The following is an 18,235-nucleotide window of genomic DNA, read 5'->3' as shown; positions in this document are numbered from 1 at the left end:
TTCAGGTCAAAGTCAGTCCAACAGCATCACAAGGATGCCGATGCCAGTGCCAGAAAGTGAAAGTCTCCTGGGGCAACCATAGGACTAAACAATATTGGTTCTAGGCAACATGACACCAGAAAGTCTCCAGTTGATTGAACATTCCTCAACAGGTGCTTAAAGAGGTTTAAGAGGAATTAAAAACATCTCACTGCAACAACCAGCATGGCCTGCTCATTTCTTTTAGCTTTGAATACATGTTTTTTGTTGACTGTGACCTATTTTATTCCCCACCTCAATTAAGTGATGGGAAATACACCTCAGTCCCCCTTCCTGTTGCTGCAGCAGAAATGCCCAGGCCAGGTAGAACGACGCACCCTTTCCAGGGTAGGAAAACCATATTATCAACCACCTCCTCCAGTTCCCCTGGCAGATATTTCCCATTGATTCACCATGGACACTCACATCCACCCCAACGTGCTTTCACTCTCAGAGAGCACCTAGTCCAATCACACAGGTTCTCAGACAAGAAGCCAGGGCATGGGGGTTATCCGTGAGGAGCAGGGCCACAGCTACAACTTCCAAAATCCCCCCAAGTGGCTGGCTCATGCTCTCACATACTCACTACTCTACATATTTAAGAACTTAACTTTGAAAAAAAAAAAAAAGGAGCTACTCAAAATAGACATGTTTTTATTTTTTTAAAAACATTTATTTATTTGGCTGTGCCGGGTCTTAGTTGCAGCACGTGGGATCTTCATTGCTGCCTGCGATCTTTAGTTGCAGCACACGGGATCTTTAGTTGTGGCATGTGAACTCTTAGTTGTGGCATGTGGGATGGAGTTCCCTGACCTGGGATCGAACCCAGGCCCCAGGCATTGGGAGCACGGAGTCTTAGCTACTGGACCACCAGGGAAGTCCCAAAATAGACATGTTATTGAATGAGTTAATTCTATAAAGGAGTCAGCACATTTCTGCTATAAAAGTTTATGCTTTGTAGGTCACATACAGTCTCTGTCATTCATATACATAACATACACACACACATACCTTTTCTTATTTTAAAATCACCAACTCTGAGTTTCAAAAATAAAAGACCAGAAAGGGCATGCGGGTATAAGGTTCTTCCTGTTTGTAATAAATATAAGTAAATACACATACATATATACTTACTCACATGCACAAAAACTAAATCCAAGTCATAGTTTGCAAAGATAACAGAATTATCAAAGGGGATAAAGTCATCCAATAAGGCTTTTTAAATTGGCAGAAATGGCTTTTGATAACAGTTCTTTTTTAATTTTTTCCACTATTACAGGCTGTGAAAAGGGATTTAAACTCATAATGGCAGAAAATGCGAACCTGGGAGATGACGAATGTTTAAAGGCGGCTATGCAGAATGGCAATGTCCAACATTACAGATTAAAGTGCATGGAGTGCAGGATTAGGGAAGGCTTAAAAAAAAAAATGAGGGCAACGAAGCCAGGGAGATGAAAGTAAAACTGCATTTCAAAAAGAGTAGATCTGAGAAAGGCAAGGGTGAGCTTAGACATTCAGGTAAATAGGTCTGCAGATGCAGGAAATAAGATTTCCATTTATTGTGCCATTGAAGTGGCTAGATGGAGGAGGGGGGAATGGAAGCTTAGAATAGAAAGAGAAAAGATGTTCTGTTTATCCAGTTCCAGAAAACGGGACTTGTGCAATACATTTAACTAGGTCATTAAATGTGTTAGGGCATCTTTTGTGCAGTCCCTGCCTGGGAGTGCTCTCACGTTTCTTAAACATATTTTCCATCATAAGGCTTTATGACCATATAACTCACATATATTTACAGAAACCTAGAAAATCGGAAAAAATTTCCTCCCGCAAGATCCAGTATCATTTTTGAAACCCTCAGAAGTTTCTCTCTGCAACTGAAAGCACTTTAAACCGCTGTACATCTTATAGGATCTCCCCAACTACCCAGCCAGAGCTGATTGTTAATGTGCATTTTCAAAAAGAAAGATTAATGTATCCAAGAAAGCAATTTTCCAAAACATTATTCACACAGTCATGACTAATTCTCAAACAATACTGCTGAGAGGCAACAAAGCAGCTAACTCCAGAGTACAGAAAAATCTGGTCAATAGGACAAGTTTACCCTTTTGTCTTCAAAACTCCAAGTGGGTTCTAAACAGAGCTCAGTAAAGACTATCCTCACAGTTTTATTCTTAATACTCAAGGGTTACAGAACCAAATGTACTTTATTCCAAAACAGATGAGTAAACAGACTGGCATTTCCTCTCTAACTGTCAAAGTTTTCCCTTTAAGGCATGTTGCCATGCAAGAGATTCTGAGCTTTAAGAATATGTATATGACCTCAGAAACACTCCCACTCCCAAGCCCCGGAGGGTGCATTTTAACATAATAAATGCTTTTTTAAATATACTATGTGTTAGGACAGGGTTTCAGGCACTTTATATCACTGCAGCCAACTCATGAAGGTAGGTGCTAGTATTATGTCCCTCCTTCAATGAGGAAACTGAGGCACGGAAAGCATCAAGTATCTCGCCCAAGGACGCCGGCAAACGGCAGAGTCAGGTCTGAACCCAGGCAGTGCGACCCAGAGTCCATTCTCTAGGTACTGCTCCCCTAAGGAAAGGCTACTGAGAGATGCCTTTCCACATTATATCGTTTTGTATATCTAACAGGTAAGACCAAAAATAGTCTAGGTAGGTCTACACGCACACAGCACCGGGCCACTGAGAGAAGAAACCTGCTCCCTCACCTATTTTCACTTTTCGTGCTGGCTGCTTAATTAGCTCCACAGCGCTCCATCTGGGAGGCACCCAGGCCCAGTGTTCATTAATTTTCTTCCAGTCACACCTTATGCTGTCACCACACAAGCAAAGTAGATCCGAGATAGATGTTCAGTCATCAAGCACCCTAAATAGTTTCTTCTTCTTTCACTTTACACTGTCAACTCATTAACTCTTGCAGCCTCCGGGCCTGCTCTCTCTGCCCGGGGTGGATGTGCTGAATGCCATTCCCACCACACAGGACACAGAATCCTGACACTCTGCATGGCCAGGTGATGAAGGAAGCCGTGGGGCAGCTGTGGCCAAAAGCAACCTGGGTTCAGGGTTCATCTTAAATCTGCGTGGAATTCATTATTCTACATCTCCTTGTTGGGACAAACTCATTCCCCAAGTCCATGGGTCCTGTCAAACACTCCACACTTGGACTCTTGAGATCTGCCAGGCCCACTGCACATGACTGGAGCTGGAGTTCCCAGCCCTGCCACAGAAGGGAGCCCGAGACCTTCCCGGGAAGGCTGTCCTGAGTGCTCTGGGGTGCAGCCTGGGCACCAGCAGTGAGTGAAAGCTCACTAGGTGATTCTCACGTACAGCCAGGATGGAGAACCACCAAAGATTGTGAGACCACAAGAAAGCGGTCAAAAAGATCTGAAACGTTTTGTGTTCCCATTACAAGATAAGGGGTAGGGAGGGAGTGGTGGGAGGGAGATGAAAAGGAAAAGAAACTTGAGGGAATAATCATGTAGATGATTAAGTAAAGGTTCCCATTATGCACAATGTGCATTCCTTGAGTGTATGTATATATACACACCTGTGTTTATATACACATGTGTGCACACACTGTATGTTTTTTTTTATGTATATATAAATAATGTAAATATACACACTCGTACATGCATGGAAGGTCTCTAAGAAGGACACACAGGATCCAGGAGCAGTGGTTGCCTCTGGGAACAGGAACTGACCAACTGGGAACATGGCTGGGAGGTATATACACTTTTAAATGGTTTACATTTTTTGCTATGTGCGTATGTTTCCTATAAATATTTTAAATCTACGTTTCCTAGGATTGAGCCAGGTGTGGATATGAAGATCTTAAGTCTAACTGGGCCACACACTATGGCCTAACTTGGCAAGTGGGTGAGATGAAGCTCCCTTCCACAAAGACTGTTCAAAGTGACGGTGTGTGTGCTGACTGGTCGGAGGTGAGCTTGTTTCTGGTTGGCGGAGGTGGACACAGGACAGGGGAGTAAGAAGAGCCCCAGGGCTGTGCTCTGAAAGAGGTGGGATTCTCGGCAGCCCCAAGCATTCTCGCTCCCACTGTGTAGCACAATCTTCCTCTCTCCTCACCCTCCAGCCTGGCTCTTCCATGTCCTGGTCATCTCTGCTGCTGTGGGTGGAGTGTGGGCGCACTCGTGGAAGCAGCTCACACAGGATAATCCAGAGCCCTAGGGAAACACCAGGTCTGCCAGGGAGAGGGCAAGATGACGGAGGGGTAGGCATGGGGACCCGTTAGATGGGGGGTAGGGGAGTAAGGAGAGGCTAAAAGGGAAAGGAATAAGGCAGGACGGGACCTAGGAATACAGAGGTAGGAGGAAGAGGGGAGCAGCCAGTGGTGGAGCGGGGCAGGGCAGAGGTAGGGTGTGGGCGGTAAAAGCACAAATTCCCGTTTCTGTTTTAAACTATTGTATCTGGCTAACAGCCCTCCCAACACCCTGATAAAATACCTGTAACTACAAAGTAAAAGACAACAACTCACAAGTGCAAAATCTACTCCAAAAGATAAGGGAGTGCCAGAAAAGGAAAGAATTCCTAGTAATTTTAAGGATGACAATGGAGCATCCTTTGTTTTCATTGCAACAATTGGTGGCCTAACCAGGCTTCAGCCCACAGGATGGGGAGACATGCAACCCCTGCCCCGGTGTTGGCTCCAGTATCTCCCCCTATAGCCACCAGCAGGAACCAACAGACTCCAGTAGATAAAACAGAGCTGATGAGATCTTTTCTCTTTCCGCGAAAAGCCAACTCCCCAAACACCCCCCTCAAAATAATAAATGGTGGGAGACTGAGGAGAATGTAGCTTATTAGCAAAAGGAAAGGGGCTATCTTTTTGAAGATTCAAACAAAGAAGGCTGAGATAAAAATTCAGTGAACTGCTTGTCCCCCTCAATAGAATATAGGGGGACATGGTCTCTATACCCTTCATATGGCATTTCTTTTTTGATTAGTATAGACTAATATTAAAGAGGAAGAAAAGCAAGGACATTTCAAAAGCAATAGCCAATTATTATCCACATTTCAGGCATAAAGAGTAGAACTAACACTACAGAAAGTCCACTCAGTGATAAAGAACAAGCTTGAGGAGGTGTCCCCAGGATGTAGGGGGAAGGGGCAAACATTTTCATGATGCAAGAAAAGATTACAGATATGGAAAACAAAGGTATTTCTGAGGAGAAACAAGGACAAAATAATTTTTAAAAATCAAAGGAAAAAAACCAATCTTTTTTGAATTGAGGTTTGCAAATTTAAAAAGACCCACCTCAGAATGGCCATCATTAAAAAGTCTACAAATAACAAATGCTAAAGAGGGTGTGGAGAAAAGGGAACCCTCCTTCACTGTTGATGGGAATGCAAGTTGGTGCAGCAACTATGGAAAACACTATGGAGGTTCCTCAGAAAACTAAAAATAGAACTACCATATGATCCAGCAATCCCATTTCTGGGCATATACACAGAGAAAACCATAATTCAAAAAGATACATGCACCCCAATGTTCACAGCAGCACTATTCACAATAGCCAAGACATGGAAACAACCTAAATGTCCATCGACAGATGAATGGATAAAGAATACATACAATGGAATACCACTCAGCCGTAAAAAAGAAAGAAATAATGCCATTTGTAGCAACACGGATGCAACTAGAAATGATCATACTAAGTGAAGTCAGAAAAAGACAAATACCATATGATATGACTTATATGTGGAATCTAAAATATGGCACAAAGGAACCTATCTACAAAACAGAACCAGACTCACATAGAGAACAGACTTGTGGTTGCCAAGGGGGCGGAGGGAGGGAGAGGGATGGACTGGGAGTTTGGGGTTAGTAGATGAAAACTATTACATTTAGGATGGATAAACAACAGGGTCCTACTGTAGAGCACAGGGAACTATATCCCATCTCCTGGGATAAACCATAATGGAAAAGAATATAAAAAAAGAATGTATATATGTGTATAAATGAGTCACTTTGCCATACAGGAGAAATTAGCACAACACTGTAAATCAACTATACTTCAAAAAAAATATTGCTAAGGCCAATGGCAAAAAAAAAAAAAAATAGGACTCACAGTGCTCTAGGCTGTTTCCCTAGAGGGAGACCCATACCTAGACATATCCTGGCAAAACTTTGATAGTTTAAAAAAAACAAAGTATCACAAGCATCCAGGTAAGTATATAGTTTTATAAAAATAATTAAGGGGAAACAAAACTGCAGAGACTTTCAAAGGAACCAGAACCTAGAACCCAACTGCCCTCAGACTTCTTCAATTAGTTCTTAGGGCTGCTGTAACAAAGTACCACAAACTGGGTTATTTAAACAACAGAAATTTATTCTCACATTTCTGGAGGCTGTAGGTCCAAAATCCAGGTGTCAGGTGGGTCATGCTCTCTTTGAAAATTCTAGGGAAGAATATGGTCCATGCCTTTCTCTTAGTTCCTGGGGTTGCCTACAATCCTCAACGTTCCTTGGCTTGTAGACACATCACTCCAAGCTCTACCTCCATAATCACATGTCATACTTCCCTGTGTCTGGGTCTCTTCTAAGGACACCAGTCATTAGAGCAGGGCCCACCCTAATCTATTATGACCTTATTTTCATTTGATTATGTCTACAAAGACCCTACTTCCAAATAAGGTCACTTTCACAGGTATCAAGGGTTAGGACTTCAACGTTTTCTTTTTGGAGGGACACAATTCCACTCACAACACTTCTCTTCTCCAACATCAAGAGCCAAAAGCCAAAAAGCAGTATCTTTGAAACCTGAGGGAGCAAATAGCATGACCAAACCTTATAAAGCCAAACCAAGTTTTCTATCAAGTGCAATACCAACCAAAAAACATTCTCAGGTACTCAAAGGCTCAGAAAACGCCCAGCCCATTTATTCATTTTGAGGAAAAAGTTACTTAGGAATCAAAATTAACTACCCAACAGTGGGGACATTATGAGTGGGGGGGAGAAAAGCAATAAACTGTAACTCATGCCCAGCCTTCAACACTTCACTCAACTGTCCCTCTTCTGCTTCCACTCCCTTCTCACTCAAGAAATGAGTTTTTCAAACCATATCCTTCAACCCCATGGTGCAGAAAGAACCTCTTTCTTTTTTTTTCTTTTTTTATAAATTTATTTATTTTTGGCTGTGTTGGGTCTTTGTTGTCGCGCGCGGGCTTTCTCTAGTTGCAGCGAGCGGGGGCTGCTCTTTGTTGCGATGCGCGGGCTTCTCATTGCGTTGGTTTCTCTTGTTGCAGAGCACAGGCTCTAGGCGCGCGGGCTTCAGTAGTTGTGGCACGTGGGCTCAGTAGTTGTGGCTCACGGGCTCCAGAGTGCAGGCTCAGCAGTTGTGGCACACGGGCTTAGTTGTTCTGCGGCATGTGGGATCTTCCTGGACCAGGGCTCGAACCCGTGTCCGCTGCATTGGCAGGAGGATTCCTAACCACTGCGCCACCAGGGAAGCCCCCAGAAAGAACCTCTTTATCTGGTGACCTCTTAAAACAATAGTGCCCTGTGCCACAACTTGCTAACAATGGCTAACATTTTCTACATGACTGTGACGCTGGGCAGAGAAAGCTCTCTTTACTGCCCCTCACCAATAACGCACCCCAAAGAAGGAGAGTAGCACAGAACACCACAATGACCATTTTCGTTGCCAAGGAACTGAAATTAACAAAAAAGGAGGCATTTAAGTTTACCACAGGATCATTTTTCAAACATGCGGGATAAACATTTAAGCTGGTGTGCACAATTTTGTATATGCCATATGATGACAATGGGAAAATAATACGCACCACCAAAAACCAGAAGGAAATTCAATAAAACGTTGATACGGTTATTCCTAAGAGGGTGGGAAGTATCAATGGTTTTTTTCCCTTCCTTTTACATTTTAAGGTTGACGTATGTTCTGACGTTTTCATAACGAGAATGTTTTATAAGACAAAACACACTTTTCCATTAAACATCTATGTGAAACATAAATTTACATCTATCTCCTTTTACTTCCAGAGGTTTCCCAGCAAGCCCCTCCACTGCATACCTGTCAAGTTCCTGCTCTCATGAGTTCCTTTCTTCAGGAAGGAGGGCTCACTTTTCCTTTATCCAGGCTCTTCTAACTATGCCCACTGGTTTTACTTAACCCACCTGGCTGATTTGCCCTCATCCACCTAGCCCAAACTGTCCATAGTCATCTTTCTCCCAGGTCTTACTGATCGGGGATGTTTTCTTCCTTGTTGGTTATTCCCACAGTGAAGCTATGGACTGGCTTCCTGTGACAGCCACTGTGTGGTCCAAGATCCAGTTCCCAACCCTGTACAGTTGACCCTTGAACAACATGGGTTGGAACTGCGTGGGTCCACTTATACACAGATTTTTTTTTTTTAATAGTAAAAACTACCGTGCTACACAATCTGTGCTTGGTTGAATGCACGGATGTGGAACTGCAGAGATGGAGGAACCACGTATACAGAGGGCTGACTATAAGTTATATGCAGATTTTCAACTGCAAGGAGGGTCACCACACCTCCCTGCCATGTTGTTCAAGGTTCAACTGTATACTTCAAAGGAGTCAAAAGGAACCTCACTGCCCTAGCTCTGTCTACACTTTTCTCTGCTTTTAACTTCCAATCTCCAAAAAATTAATCCTTCTCTTAGCATTAAACTAAAAACCGGCAACCTGAATATACCCTCTTATTTATAACAACATAGAAAACTCCACTTTTGGGCTTCCCTGGCGGCGCAGTGGTTGAGAATCTGCCTGCCAATGCAGGGGACACGGGTTCGAGCCCTGGTCTGGGAAGATCCCACATGCCGCGGAGCAACTAGGCCCGTGAGCCACAATTACTGAGCCTGCGCGTCTGGAGCCTGTGCTCCGCAACAAGGGAGGCCACGATAGTGAGAGGCCCACGCACCGCGATGAAGAGTGGCCCCCGCTCGCCGCAACTAGAGAAAGCCCTCGCACAGAAACGAAGACCCAACACAGCCAAAAATAAATAAATAAATAAACAAAAAAAAAAGAAAACTCCACTTTTTACACAGGACTTCCTTCGGAGGGGGTGGGTGTGACTGAGGAATGATGAGGGAAGGACCACCGTCCCCACCTCCCACATCTATGTGACAGTGCCCCAGAACTGTGCCATAAGGCAGCCCTGGGGACTGTAATGACATACTGGATATCCAACTCCTAAAGCCATCCTCCACCTCAATTACACACCTAGCGCCACCATAACTATTAGAGCTCACTTACCCTTACTTCACATTAAGTAAGTACCCAGGTAACACATCAGGATTTATTATGAGTTTTCTGTTTTAACTATATGTGTATGCTCACTGAATATATCTGCCCTAATAATGAGGGTGATTAAGCTAGCCATTATTAAGACCTTACTTGGTGTAACAGACCCCCTGCTAAGCACTTTATATCCATTAGCTAATTTTTTCAACCTATTCCATTGCAAGTAAATGCTGTCATTGCCCCCTAGTTACAGACGAGGAAACTAAGGCCAAGGGAACCTAAGTAAGTTGCCTGTAAGTGGTAGAGCCAGATTTGAACCCAGGCAGACTTGAGACCACAGTCAGAATTCTCCATCACGGCATTACCCTGGTCTGCCTTCACACACCATGTGGATCCCCTGACCAAGGTGTATAACGAACATGGAGTGCTGTTGGTGCTTAAGAAATTCTGACTATCATCTACAGATAATTTAGCAAGTCATGTTTCTCTGAATGATAATCATCAGGAACATTCTGTCATATTGGACATGCTGACATTTTGGGGGTGGAAAAATAAGCGGAGGGAAAAAGACTTTTAGAACAATACCATAACCAGTACACCACCCCTCACTAACTACTCAAATCCAAACTCTGGCAGTCCCATCAGCAAAACTGTCTGCCAACAGGCCTCGTTACAAGAGAAAGGGAGAGTACAGGGAACAGTACCATTTATCCTGCTTCAACTCCTTACAAGGAAAATGGGATCTATAAACATTTTTGGGAAAATGCCTCAAAGTTTCTAAGCAGCATTTAAAGTTTCTCCCCCACAAACAGATTAAAAATACGATACAGCCAACTCAGTATACATTCTAGAAAGCAGCAGAATAAATCATTTGTGTACATGTGGCTTTTTATCAAGATCCCTTTCAGGCCTGTACTGGGGGGCAGGGAGTAGGGGAGAGAATGAGATGACTTTTCACTCTTTGACTCTGTCATTTTATTTGTTATATTCCTGCTCCATCATTACCACCACCATCACCACCATCACAAAAGAAAGAAGGAAGGAAGGAAGGAAGGAAGGGAGAAAGGGAGGGAGGGAGGGAGGGAGGGGAAAAAAAGAAAAAAGCATTGCTCAGTTTTTGAAGCAGCAGTCTCAATGACATGTCTGGTAAAATATCTTAGCAACAATGTCAATATTGTCTCACTCCAGCTAACCATATTAACATTCCACTCTAATCATGATTTCTCAAATATAAAATGGAATGTGCATTACTCACTTAATTCATTCCCTGAGTATCACTGGGAAAACAGCCCTCTAACAATTTCTATAAAGCTGCATGAAAAATTAACAACACTGTAAATAAATAAATAACTAGATAAACAAATAAATAAGTAACATATATATATCTGTCCTGGGATAAACCATAATGGAAAAGAATATAAAAAAGAACGTATAGGGACTTCCCTGGTGGTCCAGTAGTAAAAAAATCCACCTTACAATGCAGGGGACGTGGGTTCGATCCCTGGTCAGGGAACTAAGATCCCGCATGCCGCGGAGCAACTAAACCCGCACGCCACAACTACTGAGCTCGCGTGCTTCAACTAGAGCCCACGTACTGCAAACTACAGAGCCCACACGCCCTGGAGTCCGTGTGCCACAACTACAGAGCCCACGTGCCACAACTACAGAAGAGAAAACCCACATGCCATAACTAGAGGAGAGAAGCCCGTGCGCCACGAGAGATCCTGCATGCCTCAACAAAGATCCCACATGCCTCAACTAAGACCTGACACAGCCAAAAATAAATGATCTTAAAAATATATATATATATGTATAACTGAGTCACTTTGCTGTACAGCAGAAACTAACACCACATTGTAAATCAACTATACTTCAATTAAAAAATAATTAAACATCAAAATTATATTCAATGGCTATTCGTTTTTGTGTATCTAACTTGCACGTGTGAGAATAAGCAGTGTTGATGAGGAATCTGCATAAACACAAGAACCAAATAAAATATACTGATAAATTACTTTGATCAAACCCTGCCCCTTGTTATTTCTGTAATGGAATCCTTTCACTCATCTGCTTATATACCTGTATTTCAAATTCATCTTTATAGGGCTGCCAAGAACAGAGTCTACTAGATAGTGGGGGAGCTCCTTTTCCTACGAGTTTTCCAAGTCACATACACATACCCCTGCCACGGTTGGCTGGAGCTGGTCCTGCACAGACACAGGAACAAATGGCATGCCAGCGGCTCCCGAACCTGGCTAACCACTCAAAAACCATAAAAAAAAAAAAAAAAAAAAAAAATTACAGAAGCCTGAGTCCCACCACGGTGAGTAATGCAGTAGGTCTGGTAGGAATTTGAGTCAAAAGTGGCTTCGATGAACCTGCCAGGTTTAGTAATCGCTGCACTAGAGCCTGCTCTTGTAAAGCCGAGGTGAATACTGAGTCTCACAGGTACACCCCCTTTGCGTGCACACAGCTTCTCTTCGCAGAATGCTGGTGGTGGATCCTTGCATGCTGGCCTCACATTCCTCCCTCCCAGCAAACACATGCCACCCCAGACGGTTGCAGCAACTGCCCCACAGCACTCCACTAGGGGCAGGCCTACCACACTCTCTCCTCCTGCACCAGATGGAATGGCCAGGGCCGTGTATGCCACACAGACAAGGGAACCAAGGAGACAAAAATATCTGAGATGCCACCATTTTGGCCTAAAGCCAAAAGGAGAGGGTCAAGGGGCAGAAACAAAGAAGCCAGAAGGGTATAGAAATTACCATCAATTATAATAAGAGCAAACATTTATGAAATGCTTACAATGGTCCAGGCACTGTTCCAAGCACTTTAACTCACTGAATCCTCAGGACAACCAACAACCCTCAGAGGGAGATGCTGTTATCATCCCCATTCTACAGATGTAAAAATGGAAACAGTGAGGTTAAGCAACTTGACCTGGGAATTGAACCCATGCAACCTGGCTGCTATACTGTCCTGATCATAAGGTTTTGGAGACAGAAAGACAAACTGGATTCAAATCCTGGCTCTGCCACTCAGCAGCTGTGCAGTCTTAAGCTAGTTCCTTAACCTCCACTAATAAGCTACTGTTTATAAGCATGTAGCACACTATCTGATACACAGTAAACACTCAAAGAGCAACTTTTATTAGTACTGCCACATTTCACCCCAGGAGATTCACTTCCTGGTGAACTGCAGTTCACTTCCTAGTTTCTTCAATACCTTGAAGAAGAAAAATATCTCACCTGCCCCTCACAACATTCGAGTATCAAAAACTCTCCATGTAAATTCAAATATCTGTATATTTTATTTCCCCAAAACAGATACTATGTGAACGCAAAACAAAACAAATTCCCTTCATCATCAACATTATCATGTCTTAAGTTTTAAAAAACAAATCTTCCTTTCATTTGACCCTCGTAATTACTCTATGACACAGATAGAGATTGTTACCTTCAATTTTAAAATTAATTAATTATTTATTTTTTTTTTGGCTGCACTGGGTCTTTGTTGCTGCACGCGGGCTTTCTCTAGTTGCAGCGAGCGGGGGCTACTTTTCGTTGCGGTGCGCAGGCTTCTCATTGCGGTGGCTTCTCTTGTTGCGGAGCACGGGCTCTAGAGCGCAGGCTCACTAGTCGTGGCGCCCGGGCTTAGTAGCTCCACGGCATGTAAGATCTTCCTGGACCAGGGCTCGAACCTGTGTCCCCTGCATTGACAGGTGGATTCTTAACCACTGCACCACCAGGGAAGTCCCTGTTACCTTCATTTTATAGGCAAGAAAACTGAGGTTCAGAAAAATGAAACAACTTTTTCAAAGAGAACTAGTAGGTACATTCAAACTGGAACTCTTACCTAAGTTTCCTGAAGCCAAACCAGCGGAGTGCTTATTCATCTTTAAGATGCCGCTTCCATAAATCAGAAGGAATTTGAGGTACTGTTTGGGGAGCCCAATAACCATGGTAACAATTTAATGGATAGAGGGGGGAAAACCCCAGAATCTCTTAATCTTCAGAATCTTAGAGCTAAAGATGTAAGGAGGTTTAATCAGATTAGCAGCATCAAAACTCTCACACGAAGCAGGGAAAGAAAGCCGACCTCCCTGAAATAATGACTTATAACCTCAGTCACTTTTCAACACTGAACTTACAGAATTAAAACAAAATCCTTCCCTTAATCCTACAAAAAATGAAGTCTGAGTTAGAGGAATCTTTTTAGGTTTTATAATTCAAAACTAAACATGACATGTTTCACTTGCTTAGAACTCTAGCTAGTAAACGATCAATGGTCAACCACTTAACAAAATATTAAAACACCTATTGAAACCAACAGAAAATTAGGTAAATGAACAGGCAGGACAAAGAAAGAAATGTAAATTTTATTTCTGTCAAATACTTATATACGATCTGCCAAGCATGGATTTAAGTACTTTATAAATATTAACTCATATAATCATCATAAGTGACCCATGAGGCACAGAAGGGTTAAGTAATTTGCTCAAGTTCACATAGTTACTAAACTATGGAGCCAGGATACAAATCCAGGCAGTGTGGCTTCAAATGGCCCATAAACATACAAAAATGCCTTTGGATTCATTCTAAAGAATTGCAAAATTAAAACAATGAGATATCACTTTTGCCTATTATACTGGAAAAGATGAAATATTGATAGTTTGATTATAACCTATGCTGATAAGCATGTGAATAAACAAGCATTCTCACATATTGAAGGTGCAACTGTAAATTTAATGGCACCTTTTTGAAGGGCAATTTGACAAAATTTAGGAAAATTATAAATGAATAAACTTATTAACCAACAATTTTTCTTACAACTATCCTTATGAAAGGACAGGGAGTTATTATGCACAAGGAGATTTACTCTAGTATTGATTGTAATGACAACAAAAAAGATAAAACCATCAACGGGAATAATAAAACAAGTTATAGAATATCTGTCCAATGTAACACTGAGAAACTTTTTAAAAGCCTATATATTAGTATGTGCTAATATGAAAATATGTCTAAAAATGTATTCAGTCAACATGGTAACTTACAAAATAAAACACACTGTGAAGTCTATCGGTTTTCTTAAGGATCTATACATGTACATATATGCATGCATACACATATATATGCATTGAAAATATCTAGAAAGATCAAATAAACCATTAACATTAATTTCCTTTGGGGAGCAAAAATGGAAGCAGAGAAGATATGGGGGGTATCTTTACTTTTAATACCGTTGTATAGCTTTTTTTTAATGATCGTATATTTAACTATTACATTTACGGTGTTTGAGTGACTACAAAAAAAAGGATGGATTTATAACAGCCTCAAGGACATCAAGCAGAAATGGGCTTTAAGATACAGAAAAAGAAAGAGATATTACAGTGCTACTGAATCCAGATTAAGGCCATGTAAGAATTTCTGAAATAAACTTTCTAGGGAGGGGGGAAAACACTTCTAGAGAAGGAAAAAAAATCAAAACAAGTATCCCTGGAGAGAGAAATTATAAAGTAATTCACTGTCTTCTATCTCAGGGATGTGTTTTCCTTTATATTTACTCAGTGCTAGAGATAAAAATAAGGGAACTAGCCAGACATAGTAGAAACTGAACTAGTCTGGAGTCAAAAGCTATACCTTGAGCCCATCTCTGTTTTAACGAGCTATAAGGCCTTGGGCAGTTGCTCAATGTTTTCCAAGTATTTCTCAAAAACTGAAGACACTGAACTCAATTTCTTAAGGTCCTTCTAGATCTAAAACCCTTTATTTCATTACTTTAGCTTAGTTTGAAAAAAAAAAATCCATGTACCTAATAATCTAAGAATATAAGCATGGACAATGTTTCTTACACACTTAAGACTACAGCAATTTATTAAGGAGATGCTTCCCTGTCTGGAACCATCCCTGCCCACTATCAGAAGCTCACAGGATGAGGACTCCCAGCACATCCAGGGAGCGGGAAGCACTTAGACTTTTTTGACTGTGTACAGAGGTAGAATGTTATTAGGTCCCGTGGAAAACCTAATGAGTCATTTGTGTCGGTTTTATGTCTTTATTTTTGGTTTCTCTATAAAATAAGTTTCTTAAATAGAAGTCAATCAGACTAGCAGATCTCTAGCCTCAGCACAAACATGAAATTTTTAATAATGCAGGAGACACTGCTACCCATTGCAGACAGGCAATGTGACTTTCAGCAACTTCAAGGAAAATTCCCCTATGAGTAACTTTATAAGGAAACCCCACTACTACACACCAGGGCCACACTTGGAAAAGGGAAGAATCAAACTAAAGAGTCTCTCACATTCCCAACAGAAAAAATGTACAAGGACATAAAAAGACAATTATTGAAGAGGAACTATAAATGGGCACTAAATATTTAAAGAGGTCTTCCGATCTCAAAGAAATGCTAATTAAAAACAAATACATGTTTTAACCTATAAACTCGACAAAGATGATTAAAATCCACAAATACCCAATACTAGAAAGAGCCATGCAAGCAGGCACACTCACACACTGCCTACACAGGTGGCGACCAACACAATCCTTCTGGAAAACAATTTGTCAAGAAGTACCACAAGCTTCTGAAAAGTTCCTTTCCTTTCACTATTAATTCCTTATCTAGAAACATTCCACTAAAATAATCAGAGATTTATACAAAGATACATATTTTCCAGAGGGTTTTTTCTTTAATGAATGAGAAAAATATGTAAACAAAATCCACCCAAATAAAATCATGGTATATTGGTACAACAGACTCTTAGGCATTTTTCAAAGAGTAATGACATTAAAAAGGATAAAGCAAAAGATAAGAATTAAGAAAAAACCCCAGGATATTCTTTATCAGCATTTTACAAATTTTCTACAATGAGCACGTATTATACTGGGCATTGATCAAAGGCCGATATTTATTCTGACTTGAACTTTTCCAAAACCTAAATGGATGTAACAGTTAATGGCACCTTAAAATTGCTACCAGCCAGGGAATGGTTGTAATGTGGCAGGCACTAACCATGCAAAACTATGTTATTACATCTGGTAGAGTGACTAGACAATTATAACCTCCTCCAGGTTTCAGTCAACAGATCACTTAAAGTCCACTGTGGAAGGAATAAGAGCCCTGAATTTTATCTGAAAGCCTTCCATTAAAATCTCCTTCTGAGATCATGAAAGAATGGCATCAAACTTGCAGAATGCATGTCTGCAGCTTGGAAGAAAAGTCCTGGAGAAAACAGTGAAGGGCTCAAAAAAATGCTGCAACATCAGTGCTCTTAATGGTAGAGAAGATGATGTCATATGAAAAAAAATGAGTATTGACAACGAGGTGAAAAAAATTATTGAGAAGAATCAGGTTCTGAATATAAATCTGAAATACCTTAACCAACTTATTTCATTTTCCTCCCATTTTATGAAAAAGATTGAGATATGTAAAAATAACTTTCTAAAGGAAATCTTCAGTAAAGTAAAGTAATAAAGTATGTCAATTTAATTGACAGCAGTTCTTTCTTCCTTAGCAGTACCCAAAATAATGGTGTGTTTTATAACCAATGAAGTACTGTGTAACATTTATAATCAGAACAATAAAGACAAGTGCTATGGGCTGAACTGTGTTCCCTCAAATTCATATGTTGAAGCCCTACCCCCCAACATGATGGTATTTGGAGAAGAGGCCTTTTAGAGATAATTAGGTTTAAATGAGGGCAGGAGGATGGGGCCTTCATGATAGGATTTGCAACAAGGGGCACTGGAGTGCTTGCTGTCTCTCTTGCCATGTGAGGATTCAAGTATAAGGCAGCCATCTGCAAGCCAGAAAGAGAACCTTCAACCAGAACCTGATCATGCTGGTGCCTGGAGCTCAGAATTCTAGCCTCCAGAACTGTGAGAAAATAAACTTCTGTTATTTAAGCCACCCAATCTATGGCATTGTGTTACGGCCGCCCAAACTAAGACAACAAGAAAATGTGCCATCAGAAGTCAAAATATTTTTAACATCTGGTACTTGGAAGGAAGTTTTCTACATAACTCTAAAGTTATGTAGAAAACTTTCTAGGGGTGGGTTGGTGAGGTGGGGGGCAAACAAATCCTCACAAAGATACGAGGCATTAACATACAAATTGTTTGATTTTGAGAACCAAATGTAAGATCATCAGGAAGGCAGCAGTGCACAGGTGGCTCTCTTCCATCCTCAACCCAGAGTTTGCATCCTCTTCACCTCTACCACCAGCCAGTTCCATGCTCTATATAAACTCCAGACATGTGCCCAAACCATTATAGGCCCCTATGTGTATGTCTTATACCAGAGACATCATTATTACTGAGTACTCTGTGCTCTGGGACAGTCTCAGGGCACAAAGAATGTCATCATGTACCCAATGTAGCAGTATGATGCTCCCAAAGTCCCTTAAAAATGGACAACTCTCACACAAACTTCTGAGAATGAAGAATTAAAAATCAGCTCTAGGGGCTTCCCTGGTGGCGCAGTGGTTGAGAATCTGCCTGCCAATGCAGGGGACACGGGTTCGAGCCCTGGTCTGGGAGGATCCCACATGCCGCGGATCAACTAGGCCCGTGAGCCACAACTACTGAGCCTGCGCGACTGGAGCCTGTGCTCCGCAACAAGAGAGGCCACGATAGTGAGAGGCCCGCGCACCGCGCTGAAGAGTGGCCCCTGCTTGCCGCAACTAGAGAAAGCCCTCGCACAGAAACGAAGACCCAACACAGCCAAAAATAAATAAATAAAAATTTAAAATAATACAGACATACATTTAAAAAAAAAAAAAATCAGCTCTAAAGTCTTATTTCATCCTGACCCCCCATGACAGTGCTGTGGTCACCAGAACACAGGACAAGAATCTCTGATTCTATATTGGCACCACTGATGGCTGATGTGTTATAACCAGCCTGCCACCAAAGGGAGAGGGGGCGTGAGAGACAGACACAGATCCTACATTCC

General features: G+C 41.7%; 1 protein-coding gene and 1 long non-coding RNA gene across 4 annotated transcripts in view; both read right to left on the bottom strand.

The window, feature by feature from the left end:
* The window catches only part of TANC1 (tetratricopeptide repeat, ankyrin repeat and coiled-coil containing 1), a 237,416-nt gene that overhangs the window by 130,785 nt on the left and 88,396 nt on the right, over positions 1-18,235 (bottom strand). The window lies entirely within an intron of this gene.
* LOC309662470 lies at positions 3,772-12,895 on the bottom strand. Its single transcript, XR_014264715.1, has 2 exons — positions 9,081-12,895; positions 3,772-8,771 (listed from the first exon to the last, which is right to left on the bottom strand). It is a non-coding gene; the product is annotated as an uncharacterized lncRNA (long non-coding RNA).

Source organism: Balaenoptera physalus, assembly GCF_965194825.1.
Source record: "Balaenoptera physalus genome assembly, chromosome: 6".
In the NCBI taxonomy this organism is placed as follows: domain Eukaryota; kingdom Metazoa; phylum Chordata; class Mammalia; order Artiodactyla; family Balaenopteridae; genus Balaenoptera; species Balaenoptera physalus.
The sequence above is the reverse complement of the archived record's forward strand: the minus strand, read 5'-3'. Positions and strand labels throughout refer to the sequence as shown.